General features: G+C 32.8%; 1 long non-coding RNA gene across 1 annotated transcript in view; it reads left to right on the top strand.

The window, feature by feature from the left end:
* Window positions 1-23,905, top strand: part of LOC112204429 (uncharacterized) — a 110,579-nt gene that overhangs the window by 5,647 nt on the left and 81,027 nt on the right. The gene's annotated exons all lie outside the window — the stretch shown is intronic.

Raw genomic sequence — 23,905 nt, 5'->3', positions numbered from 1 at the left:
ATCAGGAAGTAATCAAAACTGAATAGACCAATATCAAGTTCCAAAATTGAATAAACAATTAAAAATCTACCAAATATAAATAGCTCTGAACCAGATGGATTCACAGTTGAATTCTACCAGATGTACAAAAAAGAGTTGGTACCAGTCCTATTGAAACTACTCCAAAAACTTGGGAAAAGGAGGTCCTCCCCAACTTACTCTTCAAAGCCAGTATCACTCTGACACCAAAACCAGGCAACTAAGCAACAAAGAAAGAAAGCTGCAGGCTAATATCCCTCATTAACACAGATGCAAAAATCCTCAACAAAATATTAGCAAACCTAATTCAGCAGTACATCAGTAAGTTAATTTACCACAATCAAGTAGGCTTTATTCCTGGGATGCAGGGTTGGTTCAAAATATGCAAATCAATAAATGTGATTCGTGCATAAACAGAATTTAAAACAGAAACCATATGAAAATTTCAATAGTCACAGAAAAAGCTTTCATTAAAATCCAACATTCCATCATAACAAAATCTCTCAACAAACTAGGGACTGAAGAAACATATCTCAAAATAATGAGTCATCTATGACAGCCAACATCATACTGAAGGAGAAAAGCTAGCAGCATTCCCCTAAAGAAATGGAACACGATAAGGATGCTCACTCTCACCTCTTCTATTCAGCGTAATACTGAAGGTCCTAGCCAGAGCAATCTGGCAAGAAAGAAAAATAAAAGTCATCTAAATAGGCAAAGAAGAAGTCAAACTATCTCTCTTCAGTGATTATATGATTCTATGGCTAGAAAACCCTAAAAACTTCACCAAAAGGCTTCTTGAGCTGATAAATCACTTCACTAAAGTTTCAGGATAAAAATCAGTAACATTTCTATACACCAATAATGTTCAAGCTGAGAACAAAGTCAAGAACGCTACTCCATTTACAGTAGAAACAAGGAAAACAAAATACTAGGATTATATCTAACCAAGGAGATAAAATATTTTTATAAGGAGAAATATACAACATTGCTGAAATAAATCATAGATCATACAAACAAATGGAAAACATTTGATGTGCATGGATTGTAAGAACCAATACCATTAAAATGGCCATACTGCCCAAAGGAATCTACAAAGTATAGTTTAAAAATGTATAAACAACTTGTACCAATTTTAAAAGGATAAACAATACAGTAGTACAATGAGCAAAGAATTCCCAAAAGAGGAGTTGGAATAACCAATAAAAGCATGTAAAGAACACCAATATCACAAATAAACAGAAAATGACACATTTAAACAGTAAAATATATGTTCATACCTTAATGAGAAAAAAATATACAGAAACACTAACTTCATTTCTCTGAGGGAGAAATAATTTTAAGTCTTTTAAGTAATGATGGACACTTTAAGCCTAATAAGTCATGTTGGAGAGGAGTATGACAGTAACTAGCCAAATTGATAATACAATTGAGTCCTTATTTCCACTTCAAGATATATGCAATCAAACATTTTAAAAAGCCTCTTCACAAGGAGTTACGTAAAACAATGTTAATTGCAGCATTGCCGTTAATGATGAAAATGAAGCTATGTAAATGAATAGCATACTGTATTTAATGCTATGTAACTGTTAAATGAATTAATTACATACACTTCTTTGTTTACGTGAACCATTGATGTGCAGTAAAATATGTTTTTTAGACAAGAAATTATCGATCGCATATTATTTTAACACAAATATAAACAGAAAACATCTACATGTTTTATACGCATATGTATACAGAAATCTGATAAAATAGATTGTAGTGATATGCATAAAAAGTCTGACAATATGAATTGTGTGACTTGTGCAGAACAAATGAAGTGGAGAAGAATAAAATAATGTGGTAAGCTTCTTTAAAAAAAGGTAATGGCCGAATGTATAAATCTTTAAAAATGAAGCCTGAAATATTTAAAAATGTAAAAAGTTTTTAACTCAAAATGCTTTGTTAGATCATTTCCTTTGTTCTTTGTGCTATCTGCAGCTTTTATATTTTAAATAAAAATTGGTAAAAAACATTGAAATGTAAATTCATGTATCTATCAATAGATCTATATGCTTATATAGGCATATAAATACATAAGGAAATACAAGGAGCAGATAACAGTGGCTACCTCTGTGAACTGGCGGCAGACATTGATAAGACAGTTAGCTTCCGCTGCATATAAACTTAAACTGTATGAACTTTTACCAGATAACTGTATTATCTATACATATAAACCAACCAAATATAATTGAAGAATAAACAAGCAAAAATGAATGAATAAACAACAAAAAAGAGAGAAAATAGATATAACATCATGGAGGTATAGAAATATATATGAGAAGGGAAGAAGTAGTAGAAATTAATTCTGAATCAATGTTTCCCACAAAGGTTGTTACTACAGGTATCATTTGAGCAAAGTCCTGAAAAATTATTCCCATTAAAAATAAATAGAACAGGCAGGGAACAGTGGCTCACGCCTGTAATCTCAGCACTTTGAGGGGTTGAGGTGGGCAGATCACCTGAAGTCAAGAGTTCAAGACCAGCCTGGCCAACATAGTGAAACACCATCTCCATTAAAAACACATACATACACACACAAAAAAATAGCCATTTATGGTGGCATACACCTGTGGTCCCAGCTGCTCTGGAAGCTGAGGCAGAAGAATCACTTGAACCTGGGAAGCGGAGGTTGCAGTGAGCTGAGATCGCGCCAATGCACTCCAGCCTGGGTAACAGAGCAACATTCCGTCTCAAGAAACAAAATAAAATAAATCAGAGGAAACAAAAAAGTACATGAAACCAGAAAAAATAATAATGAGGTCTTGTATCATCTGAAGTTTTTAATGAATTAATAGAATAGTTAAAATATGTAATATCAAGGAACTTACTTTCTTCTTATTTGCATTTATTTGGCATCATTATCTAGCCTTATTTCTACTTTCTGCTACTATTTTAATATCTAGTGGAAATAGATATTCTAATTTTAAGTAAACATATGTATTCAATTTGTTGCTTTATAACATAGCCATTTTTTTATCTCAGTTGTGATAGGTTTTACCATACTGCCTATTTTTAATATTTAAAAACATTTATTTTATTCCATTTGCAAAGGTGAGTACTTTTACCAATAAGTTTTTCAATTTTACTTATATTTTCTACATTATCAATTTTAAATATATTTATAAATTTTATAGATTTTACATTCATCTGTATACTACATATTATATAGTATAATTACATTCTTCTATATAGTATATATTATATACTATAATTATACTATGTATTATATACTATAATTATACTATGTATTATATACTATAATTAGATATACTACATAGCTATTAATATCCTTAGAAAGCATGTACTGAGTTTCCATTCTATTGATGAAAATTATGATATGCTCTGATATTTTCTAGGAACTAAATGAATGCTACATCTGACCTGAGTACTCCATTAAATACAAAATAAAAGATTCGAGTGTACATTTACACACGAGCATGGTAACTGCATCATTATTTTTAAATGTTTATTTGTAGATACCACATAACATACAATAAATGGGAATGTGTATAATACATTCTTTTTCTATATTATGGAATAATATATAGCTACATAAATTATAGTAAGTGAATAGTGATTTTAAAAATTGGTAAAAATATTGCGTTATATGAAAGGGTACGTTACATATTTCAATATCATGATTCTAAATATTTTACAAGTTATCCGAATAGAAACAAATGTGCTTATAGACATGGTATATGAATCATTTTTTTTCAAAGCTGAATGGCATAAATTTCTAGGTCCTACCTCAATTGTGATTTTTAACAAAATGTATTAAAAATTCAAATTAGTCCTGTCCAGTAGCTCAAATCTCTAATTCCAGCACTTTAGGAAGTAGAGGTGGGAGGATTTCTTGAGCCCATGAGTTTGACACCAGCCTGGGCAACATTGCAAAACCCCGTCTCTACAGAAAATACCAAAATTAGTGAGGCATGGTGGCGTAAGCCTGTAGTCTCACCTACTTGGGAAGCTGAGGTGAGAGGATTGCTGGAACCCAGGAGGTTGAGGTTGCAGTCAGCTGTGATCATGCCACTGCACTCTGGCCTCAGCAACAGGGTGAGACTTGGGTCTCAAAAAAATTAAATCACTTTATATAATGTTATGATGGGGCTTGGCATCAGGGGATAGTTTTATACTCAACCATAATATTATTATGTTTTTTTAACTTTTAATTTTGAAGTAATTTCAGCATGATGAAAGTGGACAATTTTTACCCAAGAACTGAAATTTAGTATTTCTTGTAACTGAACAACTATGCATTTTGCTGCTTTATACAAGCCATACTTTGTTTCAGCTATTGTTAGTGCACTTAATAGGAATGCGGATAACAGAATACAAGGTTTCCTAAGATCTTTTCAGATACTCATTGCTTTGTAGTCCATGCCAGACTGAGGTAAAAATTCTTCACATTTTAAAATACGACTACTTGAGGGAAAACCAGAGGTCTGGGAAAAACAGCATGTTAGCAAAGATTTGAATCATTCATATATAAGTAAATCGATAATTTATTGTTTAATGGATCAATGAACATTTGAATAAGATGTAGTAAAATTTTCTCTATATATTTGAAGTTTGTATATTCCTTAATTGTAAATGCTATATATATAATATTCTATATGTTATTGAATAACATATAATTCACTAAAACTTGAATATCCTTTTAAAGTATATTAAATATAAGCAGGTCTTTATGCAAATATTTTTAAATCTTTGCACAAGGAGATTGATCCTCTCTAAGCTTTGCATGAGATGGGAAAGGAGTTTGGACTAAATAGTTTTTATAATCTCTTAAAATCTGAAATGTATTTTGAATGCTAGTTCTCCCCTTCAAAGAGTAGTCAATAAAATGGGGAAAGACTAGAAATAAAGACTCAACATCATAAAAGTTCTATAGTAGACATGGTTAGGTATCTTTTCCACATTTGAAACACTATATTATATTTATTTATTTACTGTGGAAGAGCATCATCCACAGCACTGCACCCTCACAGTCAACATTATGTCCAGTCCCATGGTCCACATTAATTTGACTAGTGTTTAAAACATCCTTATCAATCCATTGGACCTCCCCATAGGATGCTGTAATAAGCCATGGGAGACTCTAAGCCAGTTCTTGCTGATGATTAAATATGTAACCTGTAAATTCAGGTTACTCTGTGAAAATGTGCTTGGTAATGAGCAAGGAATAGAGAATGCTTGGATTAGAAATATTAATAGACTGCAAAGAAGAAAGTAATCAACAACAGAGACTGAGTTCATTGTAAGGGTCTGTTATTTTCTGGATCCTGTCCATTGCCAAGGGAATCATCACTATATTTCAGCTGCAAGATTTTGTGAAACAACCACATATCCTCATTCCAAATTTTGCTTTTGAACTCTTAAGGTAGCTTAAGTTACTTATAGTTAGTTGCAACTGTAGTTTAATAGATCTAAGTTCTATATAGGAGAAATTACCAAATCAGTAATTTTAAGAAAGCTAGTCCCTAAGTGCTCCTAAAATGCCACACTCAAAAGACATAGTGAGAGAATATAACAAGCATGCAGTCTAGCCTAAAAATGAGTCAAAGAAAACACCATCAGTTAGAATTCTAACACAAGCTTGTTCAAGCACAGAATATCCCATTTTTCTTGATTTCATCATTTTGCTAAGCCATTCTTGAATCCTCAGTTTTTAATAGGGTTATTGTAATTAGACTTAGATAATAACGTTCCTTTTCAGAGACCTAGTCTTTTTTTTTTTGCTTTGCTTTCTTTATATCATTCTTTGATTCTCAGTGATTAATAACAGTGTCATTAAGCTAATAGCAGGTCACTAAGTGGATGCAGATTGGCAACATTAACCAGAGGATACCTGTGAAGCAGACTGAACCACCACACCCAATAAATCATGCCTATTGCCAGGCTGGAGTAAAAATTCTCTGCTTATTCCAGAGGAGTTAATTTGCAGAGAAGAGACAAAATTCAAAAGCAAGTTATAACTCCATTCTTAGAAGTGACTGAGATTTTCTACTTGTTATTAATGGATATATCTTCTTTTAAATACTAACTTTTAAGTTAGTGTTATTCAAGTAAATTGTTGGTTGATTTTCAGCAAGTTATTTAAAAGTAAAGAATTATGAAATATTTTAACAGAAAAAGACAGATATAATCTATCAGCTATTTGCATAGATTAATAAAGAGAATGTTACTTTCTCAAAGTCACATAGAAAATGGGTCAAAAGTTTAGGCTTACATCTGGTTCTGATGACTTTGAACAGCTGTTGTGTGTGTGTGTGTGTCTTGTGTAGTTTATTTTTTTAATAGATACGGGATCTCACTATGTTGCCCAGGCTGGCCTTAAACTTTGGGCTCAAGCAATCCTCTCACCTCGGCCTCCCAAAGTGCTGGGAGTACAGGAGTGAGCACCATGCTCAGCCCTTATAGCCTTTCGATTGTATGTAATTGTTTATTTACATTACTAAATAAGCAATTTATTAAATTAACAACCTTTTTAGCTCACTATTTTAAAAGGCCATTATGGACCAATTCCTGTGATCATTTCTGAGGTTACTATGGAGAATAAATATGGTCACAGTCCTCAAGAACCCACGATGGAGAGAGATCGGAGCTACAAATGCAAATATCTATTATGTAGAGCGGTATGTAGTATGTAAGAGGATCGATAACCTGATGGAGAAACACACAATATGCTTTGGAGCCTCAGAAATAGACTTTAATTATAGAAAATGTAACAATTGACTATGCTGTGTTGTATGTTTGGGTTTGAAAGTAGAAAAAAATCTTCCCATTAATTGGTATCAATAATTAAGCATCTTCTGTGAAACTAAAATTATTTTAAACACTCATACTATCTATCTATCCATCCATTTTTTGCACTTACCTATCTACTTCCTTATAACAATATCAGAAATGAAAGTTATTTGTCTGTTTCAAATAAAATAAAATTAAAAGAAAAAGACCAAGAAAAATATTTTTAAAACAATTAGAACTATAACAAATCCAAATTTGCCTGATTCTTTCCTTAAAAGAGGAAAATTTTGCAAATGAAGTTTTTTTTCCCCTGCAGAGTTGAAAGCCAAACTATAAAAATTTATTGGTTTCTGAAATTTATTGGTTCCTAAAATTTTCTCATTTTCCCAGATTCATGTTTCATATGACAAGTTAAACCATGCAAAAGTATATAAAGTGTTCAGAAATAGAAAGTAAATAGCATCAAGTAATCTTCTAGCTGCATTATTCACAGAGATATTGCTGTGCATAAAATGAAATGGTAACAGTCAGATCCAGGATGAGTGTGAGGTACAAGAGTCGATCCCTAATATTTGGTACTGATATCTGCAAAAGTTTGTATAGACTTTTGTCCTCTGAAAAGCACATTGCTTTCAAGTGGTATCAATATTTAGTTAAAAAAAAAGTTCATGAATTCATGATTTCTGACTACTTCTCAGATTTCTCTCTTGAAAAAAGGGGTCTTACACCACATTTTAAATGTTGACAATATAAAAAATGATAAATCTGAGCCAAGTCTCTCTTCTGATGAAAAATAGGTTCTCCTCCATACTCTCAAATTCCTCCTATCTGTGGTACCCATTTTTCGTATTTGTAGAAATGTAATCTAGACATTTAAACAGTCCAATTACAGACATGAAAATATTCCATTATGATTGGCCTTCTTACAAAATATAAGCTGCTTCTAATCCTTAAAGCAATTTAAATTATGGGGCGAGGTACTGAGGGGTGAGAAATAAAAAAAAAAGAAATAGGTTGTGTGCTACATAAATCATTATATATATCTATATATACACACACACACACACATATTCACATGTATATGAAAGTGAACATCTCACTGGTTTTGAAAAGTACACATTAATTTATTTTTATATATTTCACTGTACCAGTATAAACCTTATATTTCTAAAGAGACTTTATTTAAATATAATTTATTTTAGCCAATGGAAAACATGTGTCTTTTTTCTTTTTCACTAAAATGATTTTCCAAACTGTAGCACTTCATTGAAACTCTATTGCATCCTAAGTGAAATTTTCCTTATGATTCATTTTCACTTAATTTCCATTGAACTTATCTAATGATTTGCTGCAAAGATTAAATAAAACGGAGAAAAAATGTATTGATAGTTATTACATAACACAAAATGTCCACATATTATAATAGCTAATATTGTACTAAACTAAACAAAAGGTATTACCTTTATTTAAAAATACAAAATATAGGTTCATTTATATGGTGCCATAATAATGAAATTATTATCATTATATTATAAATTTTAATTCTATGGGATTAAATATACATACATATGATTTATATATATATGTATATTCATTCAACTTCCTCACATTTCCTGCTGACTCTCCTCCATTTCTCTGTCATGCTGTATATACACTTAAATCTGTCACACAGACACTGTCTACTTGATTGTAATGGATAGTAGACAGCACCACAATGTAATATTGCCTTGGACTCAGAATAGCTATTGCTCCTGTGCTCTGTAGGGTAAGCCCCACTATTTTTTCATTTTTCTTTCAATGCCTGTCTACCTTTTATATCATTGGTTTCTTATGTCTGCTGACCAAGACATAAGAAATTCTGTGAGCCTGTCAGAATCATACAATCATGAAATATACCATTCCTTGTCTTTCATGTGCATTTAAAGGGTCATATGAGGATGGACATTTAGGCTACTTATAGTTTAACACTTTTGCAATAATGCAGTATTCACAATTTTTTATGTACTAAGTGTTCATTATGAGTGAAAGAAAATATTAAAATTAAAATAGTGGGGTTAAAGGTGTAGTCCTCATTTTAATACAGATGGGTGTCAACATTTACACTAAAATAGTGCTCTAATTTACATTCATAACATGTATAAAGGGAAGCACCTGTTACTCTATCTTTTTTCCAACCGTGGAGTTTATTTATTATGTATAATAATAACTTGGTGTCAATTACACAGGGAGAACAGTATAGGCAAATTGGGTGTAAATTACAGAGAGCAGTCTTTACTTACACGGAAGAGTTTGGCAATCTGAAGGAGTGGTTTGGAGCACACTTTATCCTTAGCCTGAGGTATGAATACTTGCCTATAATTTAAAATAAAAAGGTCATTCTTCTTTCGTTGGTTTTTATAAGAGTTTAGGTGAACTCCACTTCTGTTGACAATAAAGGTATTTATCAAATGATAAAATATGCAAGGGGGAAATTACATATTTTAACTTAACTGGACTTTGAAGGCAAGAGTCATTAGAAAATATTGACTCTGGAGCCAGGCTGACTGATTCTGAAACCTGGCTCTAGCATTTATTGTGTGGTCCTTGGCAAGACAGCTAATCGCCCTGTTTCTGGTCTCATTTATTTGTTTTTGAAATGGAATAACGATATTACGCAGGACTTTACAGGAGGATGTAAAGACTGACTTTTTAGATTCCACATATAAGTGAGATCATACGGTATTTGTCTCTCTGTGCTTGGCTTATTTCACTCAGTATAATGTCCTCCAGTTCCACCCATGTCACAAATGACAGCATTCCCTTCTTTTATAAAGCTGTAGCATTCCATTGTGTAAATATACCACATTTTCTTTATCCATTTTTATATTAATGGACACTTACATTGTGTCTTTATGTTCAGTATTATGAATAATGCTGAAATGTTCTTTAAAAATGTTATTTTTAAAATAAAAACAACCTAGATTAGGTACCAAAAAGAAGACAAGAAAAAGAAAAGAAAAGAAGTGTACCTAGAGTAAGAACTAAAGGAGTAAAAACGTATGTAGAGTGGTTAGAACAGTTTCTGGTGTGATTTTTAGCTAGTAATTTTATTTCTATACTTATATAGTACGTTAAAATAGTATAAAACATTTTGCATTAAATAATAACAATCTAATCAATAGACAAATATTTATTGATGTCACATTTATGGCAAAAATATTTGGTATTGAAAAGAAATATATATTTCAAATTATAAATATGTAATAAATGTTGATTGCTTAGGTTTACATAAATATTGTCTAACAATAAAATGCAGCACGTGCCGTGCCAGATTTGTGACCCAGAAAACAATCTGGAACACTGGGACTTCCCAGATATTGTAGTAGCAGAAAGACCCTGGTAATGGAAAGATAATCCTGGCATAAGATGTTAAACTGGACTGCATTATGAGATATCTGAATAACTAGACTCTTAAAAGCAAATTTATATTTATGGATCTAAATTCCATCATTTATTAAATAGAAGTATGGGACCATAAATTATCCAAGAGGTCTTCCAACTCCCCAGTTCTATTTGTTTTAAATCTGTGAACAAGCTCTGCAGGTATATAGAATAATGAGAAAAAAATGAACATAATAATAAAAGAAGGAACTTAAGTATTCATATTCAGGTTCAAGTGGTAATTATTTTCTAGAAAATTTTGCTGCCTAATTACATTTTTTATTGGGCTTGTTATTATTTTCATGTATTGGTCATTAAGGATGTGCTAGGTTTTATGTTAAATGGTTTTATTTTATCTAACAGCTTTGTTTAACTACATAATCGTAATTTTTAATAGATAGTTTTAATACAGTATGTCATCAGTATAACCTTTTATGAACTATCAAGGTGGCTTATTCGCTGAATTGTTTTTGAATTCAATACAAGTTAAAGGTTTGTAAATAGGGCACTGTGACATAAGAACTATCGTTCAAGAAGGATTAGTTTTTGTGACAAGGAGAACTAGGGCAATCAAATGGGCCTTAGTCTTCTATTTATAACATTGGGATACTAATGCTCACTTAATGATGTAATGAATATTAGTTACACATTGTGGCTGCAAACATCTTTTACATAACCTTCATGTGTATAAAGAATTCATCATATTATCAATCTTACCTCTAAAATGTAGGAGCCAGAATGTGGCCTTGACTATTCCAATCAGATGAGCCCCCAGAAATCTTAGAGTAAATAGAAACCTGAGCAAAGAGCTTTGCAGACTCTATATCCTGGTAAAGGTTCTAAGTAGAACATCTGGCTTTTGACATGACTGGTAATGGGGTTGCAAGCTCTTCATCTGTATAACCAGTTGTGGTATCAATGACAGGAAGCAATGCTATCCATGCTGCAAAGAAGCTGATGTGAATTAAATTTTTTTTCCTGGCTACAAATACTCAAATCCAGTTTTGGTTTGGTGAGCATTCCTGGGTATATTGTGAGCATTCTACTCTTTCTTTCTTTCTTTCTTTCTTTCTTTCTTTCTTTCTTTCTTTCTTTTTTTTTTTTTTTTTTTTTTTTGAGACAGGGCCTCAGTCTGTCACCCGAGCTGTAGTGCAGTGGTGCAATCTCGGTTCACTGCAACCTCTGCCTCCCGGGCTTAAGTGATACTCCGGCCTCAGCACACTAAGTCCATGGGACTACACGTGCATGCCACCATGCAGGGCCAATTTTTGTATTTTTGTAGAGACGGGGTTTCACCATGTTGCCCAGGCTGGTCTCCAAGTACTGAGTTCAAGTGACCCCATGCCTCAGCCTCTCAAAGCTCCAGGATTACAGACGTGAGCTACCATGTCCGGTCACATTCTAATATCTTTAAATTGACAATATATTTTTACTAGCCAGAGTAGGTCTCTAAAATTTACAAGTATGTATTTTGGTTGATATTTTTGTTAGATAAAATAATTTAAATGCCCAGAACATGTGATTGTGCAAAATTTGTTTTCAATGGATGTTCATCTAAAGAAATGTTTGACTTCAGGGTCAAAATAGTGTGACTTCAGGGTAAGATGATGCTTCAAGAAGAGGTGTATATCTCAACACTTGAAGAGAGATTAATGACATTAATCAAAACATTGGAAAATAAAAGTAATAATAATAATAAACTTTTGCCATTGCAAATGGGATAAATGTACCACCCATCTTTCATTCATTTCAATATATTTATTTTAGACTGTGTGCTTTTGGGAAAGTGACGGCTGTCCTAGTCATAAATTCAAAAATATACTTGATAGTATAAATATCTTAGTGATTCGAAAGTAGAAGGAATTAAAAATTTTAGATACAGAAAATATTTCACCAGAAATTTTGTTTTAATTTTGTAATTTAAAATAGACTTTATTTATTCTATAAAGAGTTAAAAATAACAGTAACATGAATTCCTCTTCTTTGTAAGAATTTAATTTTTTAAAATATAAAAGCGTTCAGATATTGCCTTTGGGAGCTTTAGTCTGTGTGTTATAGAAAGAGTCCAGCTTTGGGCCTGATTAAGGCTAAGTTCCTAAGTCTGATTATATGATTCACTGCATTTGTTGTGAGCGTAAAGCAAATCTGAAGTGCCAGTTCAGTTCTCTAATGTAATTTCAAAATTCTATAAATATCAGAACATAATAGGGAATTATTTCTGAGAGATATTTACATTTTTATTTAGAATGTTAAATGAACAGCAAATTTTAGTCTTATCGTAGTATCATGGAACTAGTGTTCTAGAGACACTAAAAGAACATATATATACATATATATATATACAATCAAGATATCATGTTATACCCCTCAAATATATACAATTTTGTCAATTATACCTTCAAAAAGATGGAAAAAAGAACAGGAAGCATAACTCATAATTTAAAAATCAGAATTCAGAGTTCAGAGATACTCTGAAACTATGTGGAACAAAAGGCCTACAAGTCAAAAATAAAAATCCATATATTTTCTTTGTATATTCCAAGTAGAAAAATTATAAGCATATTTCTGTCTCTCATTCTTTAAGAAATGGAAAATTGAAGAATAAAGGAAGGAAAGACAGATGGATGCTCTGGGCTAACACCTAACTTAAAGACTTTGCGATGATTGCTCCTTCTGGTCATACTGTGCTTTCTCCCCGATATTCGTATGGCTAATTCACTTGCTTACCTTAAATGTCACTTTCTTGTCAATGTCTGCTCAGACCATCCTATGTGAGATTTGAATTTTCCCACATCTCTGATGTTCTATACTCCATTTCATTCTACTTCCATAACACTTAAAACTGTTCGATACATAATTTATAAATTATATAACATAACATATAATTTGTAAATTTATTTTGTAAGCACTGAAAAAAACAGATTTTTATGTCTTTTGTATCTTGAGGGCTGAGGATATTCCTGACATATAGTAGGGGCTCGTTGTATTTGTTTAAAATGTGAATGATATAAAAAATATGTCAATAATATATTGTTAAATTACACAAGTATGTACTGAAAAATATGCAATTTTAACATAAAATCCCATTATTAGTTTTCAATAAATAGGTATGTAAATTATGTGTGAACAGATGTGCCCCAAGATATTAACAATGTTAATGTAAGTATATTCATATTGAAGAACATACCTATTGGCTTGCTTGTTTAGTTTACTTTTATCTTTTATTTTCTTTTTTTCTAAATTAACATTGATTACTTGTTTTAAGAGATATACATGGAAAGAATGAAAGAACAACAGAAAAAAGAAAGACAGACGAAGAGTAATAAAGCTATGGCTTATATTTCAAGACTCTCCTCTGAAATAAAAACAAATGGCTGAGAGAATATAAAAGTTTGGGGAAAATGCAGTACTTTTTCAGAATTCACTTTCTTTAATGCACTTTTATTCTGTAACTACTCCACAAAATTAGTTTATCCACCTTTAGCAATTTATTATTCATATTAGTTCATTATTTTGTATGTAGTCTTTGCACTGAAAATGCACAAAATTTATGACAGCTACTTTATTCAAGTGGTTTATACACATGTAGATTATTAGACAGACTTTAACTGGACATCATTTTCATAGGATGTTAACATAATCTCTTAAAAGGAATGCCTCCCAGATACACTAACACTTAAACATTAGTTAGTACTTTGCATTTATATTTGCTCATTCTGTAATTCCATTTCTTATCATGCTGTCTGATTATTTTTCTCTTTAAGTTAGAATACAGAGTCACAGATTGTAGCCTGAGTTCTGATTGGAATTGACTCAAACATTAGCATTTAATCTTCTCCAATCAAACTGCAATAAAGAATCATGAAAATTAAAGAGAAAATTAATAACAAATTATACAAATATATACTCCTCAAAAGTAAGTGCACTGGAGTAATGTCAGCAAGATAGCAAAATAGAAGATTCTCCAGCATTACTTCACCCACAAAAGTACACTAGCAACTATTCAAAGACAAGAATATCACCCTGAATACATCAGAACTCTGAAGACAAGCAGAAAACCCCATGTGCACAGAGAAATGAGAAAACCCATGACTGGTAAGAGGAATGGTCATTTTAGACCATTGATCCTGTCCCTGTCCCCCAAGCCAGCATAAGATCACTTGCAGAGAATTTCTCTAGATCTACAATTTCTCAGGTGAGAGGAAGAAATTGGAGGTTAGGCATTCAATCTCCCCACCAGTTTGTGAATATTTGTGGGGCACCTGATCTGATCCCATCCCGTGGAAGTACCAGGAGGGATAAAACCACTTGGGTTGAATTGGAGACAAGGGGTGAGGGCACTGATCACAGAAATTGGTATGTGGATCTTGGCTGCTGCTCTGCATTCTGATCAGTAAGGATGCCACAGTGAAGTGATTGGCTGACACCACAGTGCTGCAGGGGGCACCATCTGTGAGAAGGCCTAAATTCCTGATTGGATTTCTCAGAAAACCCAGATGCTTTTGTGGAACATTTCCGTGATCTGGAAACAAGTTAAAGGTTGGCAATGGTGTTTGCTTAAGTCTTCCCCAGACCCAGAAACCACTGCAAGTCTGTATTTAAGTTCCAGTGCAGCATATAAGTTCTGATGATAACCATTCCAAGCATACAACAGCAGGGCAGCAAGTTAGTTCTAGTGCAGGGCTTTAGTTCTAGTGCTCATTTTACTTCCTCCCCAGAATGAGAAGCAACAGCAGAGCAGCAATTCAATATTATGTAGTACATGTCTAACACCACTAAAGAACACGTGAAAAAGCTGAAAGAGATAGCTGTTTCCTCAAATACATAGGCATAAACATAAAGATGTAAAGATTGTGAAAACTCAGGAAAATATAACATCAAAAGAAACAAAGCACCAGTAATGGTCTTAGAAAAATTGAAGATCTTTGAAATGTATGACAAAGAATTCAGAGTAACTCTCTTAAAGAAGTTCAGATTCTTATATGGCATTTATGGACCTGTGCTGGGCCAGAAGGAAGCCCAGTGTCCTGAAGGGTGAGTCCCAAGCAAGGCAGCATTCACCACAAGCTGACTTAAAAGACCTTGGGCCTTAAGGGAACATGGGTGGTAGTCTGGCAGTACTCCTTGTGGCCAGGGGTGGTTCTGGCTATGGAGTGAGGCACCTCTCCCTTTGGAAAGAGGAGGGAAGAGTGGGAAGGACAGTATCTTGTGGTTTGAGTACCAGCTGAGCCACAATACAATAGAATACCAGGTAGACATCTAAGGTTTTTGACTCTAGTTCCTGACTCCCAAATGCTAATTGTGGACCCACTGGAGTCTGCAGGACCTCACCACACTGAATGGACTAGGACATGAGCCTGGCTGGCTTTCTCACCTGCTCTACCCCAACAGGCCTTGAGCAAACATAGGCAGTATCCAGGGAGTGGGTACAGCAGGCGTTAGGCAAGACCCAGCACTGTGCTGGGTTCAGGTCTGATCTAGCACAGTCATAGTGGTGGCCACAAGGGTGCTTGTGTAACTCCACTCCCAGTTTTAGGTGTCTCAGAACATGCATGTGCGCGCACACACACACACACATGCACACATCCAGAGAGAGAGAGAGAGACAGAGACAGAGACTGTATGTTTGTGAGAAAGTAAGGGAAGAGAAAAAGAGTCTCTACCTGGTAATCTGAATAATTATTCTAGAACTTGTCCAAGACCATCAAGGCAGTACTTCTATGAGTCTGCAAAAACCACAGTATTACTGGGCTTGGGGTGCACACTAAAGCAGAAACAGTTTAGATCACAACACCAAAGTCCTCTCAAATATCTAGAAAGCCTTCCTACCAAGGACTACTACAAATAAGCCCAGACAGTGAAGACCACAATAAATACCTAACTCTTCAAGATCCAGACACTGAAGAATACCTACTAGCATCAACAACATTCAGAAAAATATGACCTCACCAAATGAATTAAATAAGTCACCAGGGACCAATCCTGGAGAAACACAGATATGTGACCTTTCAGAGAACTAAAAATAGCTGTGCTAAGAAAACTCAAAGAAATTCAAGATAACCCAGAAAAGGAATTCAGAATTCAATGAGACAAGTTTAATGAAGAGATTGAAATAATTACAAAGAATTAAGCAGAAATTTTGAAGCTGAAAAATGCAATTGGTGTACTGAAGACTGCATCAGAATCCTTTAATATCAGAATGGATCAAGCAGAAGAAAGAAGTATTAAGCTTGAAGACAGGCTATTTGAAAATACACAGTCAGAAAAGACAAAAGAAAAAAAGAATTTAAAAATTAAACATGCTTGAACAATGAGATCACATGGACACAGGAAGGGGAATATCACACTATGGGGACTGTGGTGGGGAGGGGGGAGTGGGGAGGGACAGCATTGGGAGATATACCTAATGCTAGATGACGAGTTAGTGGGTGCAGCGCACCAGCATGGCACATGTATACATATGTAACTAACCTGCACAATGTGCACATGTACCCTAAAACTTAAAGTATAATAAAAAAAAAAGATAAAAAAAAAAGAAAATGTATTCTTAAGTATCCAATGATTATCTTTTTGATTAATAACAAAACTTGAATTTCTGACCAAGTTCACTAATAAATAATAACAGGTTGTCCTAAGACCAGCCATTTTTTAAAAAAATTAAATGTCTTAAATTTTATAACTAAATGTAAATTTACACATTTATTGTATGTACTTTCTTAAAAGAAGATATTAAAAATTGAAGCAATAAAAAAAAATTAAACATGCTATAGGATCTGAAAATAGCCTCAAAAGGGCATATCTAATCATTATTGGCCTTTATGAGGAGGTAGAGAAAGAGATAGGATCAGACAATATGGATTTTAAGAGAAAAACTATAAGAAGAGGCAAAGAAGGTCACTATATAAAAATAAAGAGGTCAATCCCACAAGAGGATATAACAACTTTATAAATGTATGCACCCAACACTTGAGCACCTAGATATATAAAGGAAATATTATTAGAGCCAAAGAGAGAGAGAGATAGGCCCCAATACAATAATAATGGGAGACTTCGACACCCCTCCTTCAGCATTGCAGAGATCTTCCAGACAGAAAATCAACAAAGATACACAGATTTAATCCGCACTATAAACCAAATGAATCTAATAGATGTTTACAGAACATTTCATCAAAGAACTGCAAATACACATTGTTTTTCTCAGCACATAGATAATTCTCAAAGATACATGAGACATTAGGTCACAAAACAAGTCTTGAAACATTCAAAGAAGTTCAAATAATATCAAGCATCTTCTCTGATCACAATGGAATAAAACTAGAAATTGAAAACAAGAGGAATTTTGGAAATTATATGAATACATCAAAATTAAACAATATGCTTCTTAATGACAAGTGGGTCAATGAAGAAATTAAGAAGGAAATTGAACAATTTCTTGAAATATATAATAATGGAAATACAACATACCAAAACCTATGGGATACAGCAAAAGTAGTACTAAGAATTAAGTTTATAGCTGTAAGTGCTTGTATCAGAAAAATGAAAAACTTCAAATTAGCAAGTCAATTATGCATCTTAAAGAACTAGAAAAGCAAGAGCAGGCCAAACCCAAAATTATTAGAATAATAGAAATAATAAAGATCAAAGCAGAAATAAATGAAATTGAAATGAACAGTGATACGAAGATCAATGAAACAAAGTTGGCTTTTTGAAAAGCTAAACGAAATTGGCAAGCCTTTAGCTAGACCAAGAAAAAAAAGAGAGATGATCCCAATTAATAAAATCAGAAATGAAAAAAGACATTACAGCTGATACTACAGAAATTCAAAGGATCATTTGTGGCTACTATGAGCAACTATATGCCAATAAATTGGAAAATCTAGAAGAAATGGACAAATATCTAGATACATGCAATCTACCAAAATTGAACTAGAATCAAATCCAAAATCTGAGCAGAATAATAACAAGTAGTGAGATTAGAGCTATAATAAAAGTCTCTCAGCAGAGCCCAGGATCTGATGGCTTCATTGTTGAATTTCAAACATTTAAATAAAAACTAATACCAATCCTACTCAAACTATTGTGTAAAACAGAGGAGGAGAGAATACTTCCAAACTCACTCTACAGGACCCGTATTACCCTGATACCAAAACTAGACAAAGACATACCAAAACAAACAAACAAATATATAGATAGATAGATACAATTATTACATACTATAGTTACCCTCTTGTGCTATCAAATAGCAGGTCTTAATCATTCTTTTTAACTACTTTTTTGTGCCCATCATCCATCTCACCTCCCCCTCACTCTCACCCCTCCAATAACCTTCTCAGTCTTTGGTAGCCATCCTTCTACTGTGTCCATGAGTTCTATTATTTTGACATTTAGATTTCACAAATAAGTGAGAAGCTGTGGTATTTTTCTTTCTCTGCCTGGCTTATATCACTTAACATAATGATCTCTTTTTCCATCCATGTTGCTGTAAACTACTGGATCTCATTCTTTTTTATACCTGAATAGCACTCCATTGTGTATATGTTCCACATTTTCTTTATCCACTCATTTATTGATGAACACTGAGGTTGCTTTTGAATCTTAGCTATTGTAAACAGTGATGCAACAAATGTAGAAGTGCAGATACAAATAACAAGCAGGAATATGACCAAATGTTTAACATCACTAATCGTCAGGGAAATTTAAATCAAAGACACAATGAGATATCAACCTACCTCAGTTAGAATAGCTATTATCAAAAAGACAGAAAGTCACAAATGCTGTGAGGATAAGGAGAACAGGGAATGCTTGTACACTGTTGGAAGGAATGTAAATTAATATAGCCATTATGGAAAACAGTATGAAAGTTTCTTAAAATACTTAAAATAGAGCTACTACATTATCCAGTAATGCCACTGCTTGGAATGCATTCAAAAGAATTGAAATCAGTATTTAGAGGAGATATCTGCATTCCTATGTTTATTGCAGTACTACTATCAATAGTGAAAGATAGAATCAACATACATGTACATCAACTGATGGATGGATAAAATGTGGTATATATATATATAATGGAATACTGATCAGCCTTAAAAAAGAATGAAATCCTGTCATTCATGGTGAGGTGGATGAACCTGGAGACATAATATTCAGTGAAATAAGCCAGACACAGAAAGACAAATACTGCATGCTCTCACCTAGATGTGGAACCTAAAAACATTCATTTTATAGAAGTAGAGAGTAAAATAGTAGCTTCCCCAGGTTAAGGAAGGAAGGATGGGGAGAGGTTGGTCAAAGAGTACAAAGTTACAGTTAGATAGGAAGAATAAACTCTGGAGTTCTACTACATAGTAGGGTGACTGTACCCAATAACAATCTACTACATATTTCAAGACAACTAGAAAAAGAGGATGTTGAAAGTTATTATCACACAGAAATGGTAAAGTTAGAGGTGATGGATACGCTAACTACCTTGATTTAATCATCATGCAATGTATACATGTATTTAGACATCACACTGTATCCCATACACATGTATAGCTATGCATCAATTATAAGCTAAATAAAAAAGTACACTAATATTTTAAATGCATTCCTACTAGTACTGTTAAATAGAAGAGGAATTGTATAAAAATTTAATATCCTTGAAACATAACTAAACTTACCTAAACCTATAGATGATTTTAGAAATATCATCAAATTGAAAAAGCATTTTAAATTATGTACCTTTCCTTGAATTATAGATACCATTTGTATCTTTAAAACATTGTTCTAATGTATCATAAGTTTTGCTTGTATAATTTCTTTAGTTGATTTCTTATCATTTATCATTTCTAATAATAGGTAATTTTTTCACTTGTGCACCTTGCATTTATTCTCTTTCTTCAAATCCATTTTTCATGATTTTGCTAAGATTATCTTTTTATATTTTATTGTTTTTCTGGACATAAAGTGATATGTGCTTGTTGACCTGGAAAAGCTGAATAGCAGAATGCTGCTAATAATAAATTTTACAATTTACAGATTATGGAATGTCAATACTAAATTATGATAGAAATTCATGAGGACTAGATGGACATATCTCAACCATAATAAAATGCGAGTGATAATTTTTGGACAGTGAGCACTTATATTTTCAGTTTGACCAGAAAGTTTACTCTATATTAGATCACATTTTTAAAAGTATCTAGGTAAAGATGCTTGAAGTTTTCAAAAGCAAACAAAACAAAACAAAACTCCTGGACATATTTTATCATTTTTCACTGTTCGATCCATATTCTCCCACGGACAATTCTCTCTAGGAAGTTAGTTCCTTTGGTGTGCAATTATTCACCAATATGCAGCTTAAGCCTTGTATATGTTGTGACTAACAAAGGAAAACTAGGCAGGCTCCTGGTTGTGCCTGCCTTTCAGCTAATTCTCTTGCCAGTTATTCATGAGATCATCTGTTGCTCTTAACTTGAATTACTCTGAAGTAATAGTTTTGACATCTCTGCTATTATTTCATTTTACTGTACTTCAGTGATTTGAATATAGTCTGAGGCCATTCAGGAACAGAAAGGTAACTAGATTCATTTTATTAACCCAAAAGATGATGTTGTTGCAGTATGGTTTATTTAAAAAATACTTCCTCCTCCTGCTGCTCTGAAATTAAAATATTAAAAATAATTTCCTACACATGTCTATAACTCTCGGGACTCACAATTCTATTCCATCGCACAGCCTACTCATCTGTATTCCAGAACCAAAATCTTTTCATTATTATACTGTTGCAATATTTTATTTCTTTGTGGAATGAGTTTCTTTTGATAGAACTTTTCTTGGCCAAAAATGATTGTAGTCAAAGGTTTATTCTTCTTGCTGAATCTAAAATTATTTTCAAGTTTTATAAAATATATATTATTATATCAGAATTGGATTCACTTATCAATTAGATTCGTGTACACAGAATTGACATCTTGTTGAATTTCTCATTAGGAAATACAATAATTTAATCAATCAGATCCTATTTGTGGCTATAAAGAAGCGGTGTAGCTTCCTTTATACAGGTGATTCAAGGTACTTGTTAGTTTTTATGATGATGTTTATTAGAGTTATTTTTATTATAAATTGGGTCTTGCTTTTGCTTGCATTTTCTATAAGATAATTTAGATAGATAAAAAAACTGTAGATTGTGTACATTTATTTTGTAACTGCTCATTTCGCTTTTATGTCTGATAGTGTAACTTAAAGCAGATAATGTTATCATCTTCAAGTCATAATTATAATGCCATTTCTTGTAAATTATAGGTCATTACTTTTCATAATTTATTGTATTATCTGGAGCATAAATTTATAAATTATGGTGATGATAGTGAACATATTTAAATGGAATTTTTGTTTCACTCAAAGGTTTTGATTTTATAATTTTATTTTTAAACATATTAAGTTTTTCTGCTCTTAAGTTTTAAAATTAATTATGTTTAAATGGAAAATTATATTTATATATTAAATGGAAAATAAAATTCATATTACTGCATTATCATTTAATATTCATTTTTCTATGGCTCCTCTTCATATAATAGATGCAATAGCTTTCCACACCTTTTCAATATTTACCTTTAGCATTAATATTTTTGTTAAAAAGTTATTTTCTTCTTACTCAAAAGTAGATCTAGACTTAAGTATACTTCTCCATAGTCTCCTGACTCTTAAGCAGTATTCTTAACTTTTGTGACTGCTATTCCTCTTCTCTCAGCAAGAGACCAAGCAAGACACTTGAGAGACGAGGCACATACAATTTTTATTTACTCAGAACACCGCCAATAAATGATGTTTTTATAACTCTCCAAAGATTTTAAACTGAAAATTGTAGTTTTCATTATATTCAGAAATGACCTGTCATAGTGAATTTTTCAATAATTATATGTCTCCCTAGGTTTATTGCTATTTGAATAACCCCTATTCCTACTATTATCTCTTTTCATTGTTCAAATTACCTTTGTGCATTGTGATCAAGTTATCAGGTGACAAATCCCGCATTATAATTATAATAATATGCATAAATATTTAGCTTTTTATTTATTTTACTCTTTCTTATTTGTAATATCTCAAGGGCCTTCAAATTTTAGACCAAAAGTCAATCAAAGTGTTTTCCTAAAATTTATGTTTCTGCTTTCCTCCCTATTTAGTTTAAGAATATATAAGGAAGAATAGCAGTTTAATATAATTTCCAAAACTTCATGCCTGTATTGCTGGATTAAATCCAGTTTTTCAAATAGAAATGAGAATATTTTGCCTAATATTTATAGGTTGGTCTTTCAAAAATCTTTATTTACAAGTATAAATAAAAATTCTCTGAAAAATAATTTAAAGAAAAGAGATTAGATGGAGCAGTTTGCAAACCAGGGAGATGCAGCCTTTGGTGTAAAATGAGGTGTGTTCCAGACAATAAAGGAAGATTTATCATTTATAGAGGAAGTTCTGGCCCAGGGTTCCCACTTAAGGCCTGCTTATGCAAATGAAGGATTCAAACTTACTTAGTTCTAATTGGTTAATGCTTGCTGAGTTCTGATTTTAGACAAAGATCACAGTCTACTGGTTGGTTTAGGTGGCATAAACAGGAACAGGCAGCTAAGAAATCCCAAAATTAAGGACACATGGGTTTTCCAGTACCTCAAGGTGTGTGTGTGTGACCTCTAATCAGAAAATGGCCACTTAGGTCCAGTTTGAATCTAGGCCACTCAAGATTCATCTTGAGAGATTGGCTCCCTCAGCGTTCACACAAATAAAATGAGAAGATAGCTTTTATTTTCACCACTAAGTTTAAAATAATAAGCCAGATAAATGCTTCATAAAATAATTTTGAAGCATTTTCTCCAGGAGCTTGAAAGTTTTATATTAAATAAGAATTTGTTCTTTCTCACTTGTTCAGTGGAGTTAATTTTTCAAGCTATGAAAAATGCAGTGGCTCATGCCTGTAATCCCAGCACTTTGGGAAGCCGAGGCAGGTGGATTGATTGAGCTCAGAAGTTCCAGACCAGCCTGGGCGACATGGTGAAACCCTGTCTCTACAAGAAATACAAAAATTAGCCGGGCAGTGGTGGCACCGGCCTGTAGTCCCAGCTACTCATGAGGCTGAAACAGGAGAACATTTGAGCCGGGAAGGCAGAGGAGGTTGCAGTGAGCAGAGATGGTGCCACTGCACTAAAGCCTCGGCGATGGGAGTGAAATACACTCACTCACTCACTCACTCTCTTTCTCTCTCTCTTTCTGTCTCCCTCTGTCTCTGTCTCTGTCTCTCTCCATATATATACATATAAATAAATGATGGCGATGATAGTGAACATATTTAAATGAAATTTTTGTTTCACTCAAAAGTTTTGATTTCAAAATTTTATTTTTAAACAAATTAAGCTTTTCTGCCCTTAAGTTTTAAAATTATGTTTAAATGGAAAGTTATATTAATGTAATTTTTGATATTACTGAGTCATCCTTTGGTATTCATTTTTCTATGGCTCCTATTCATATAATAGATGCTATAGCTTTCCACACCCTTTCAATATTTACCTTTGGCACTAATATTTGTGTTAAAAAGTTCTTTCCTTCTTACTCAAAAGTTGATCTAGAAATAAGTATACTTCTCCATAGTCTCCTGACTCTTTTATTATTATTATTATTATTATTATTATTATTATTAT

This window comes from Pan troglodytes, chromosome 11 (assembly GCF_028858775.2).
Source record: "Pan troglodytes isolate AG18354 chromosome 11, NHGRI_mPanTro3-v2.0_pri, whole genome shotgun sequence".
Taxonomy (NCBI): domain Eukaryota; kingdom Metazoa; phylum Chordata; class Mammalia; order Primates; family Hominidae; genus Pan; species Pan troglodytes.
The sequence above is the reverse complement of the archived record's forward strand: the minus strand, read 5'-3'. Positions and strand labels throughout refer to the sequence as shown.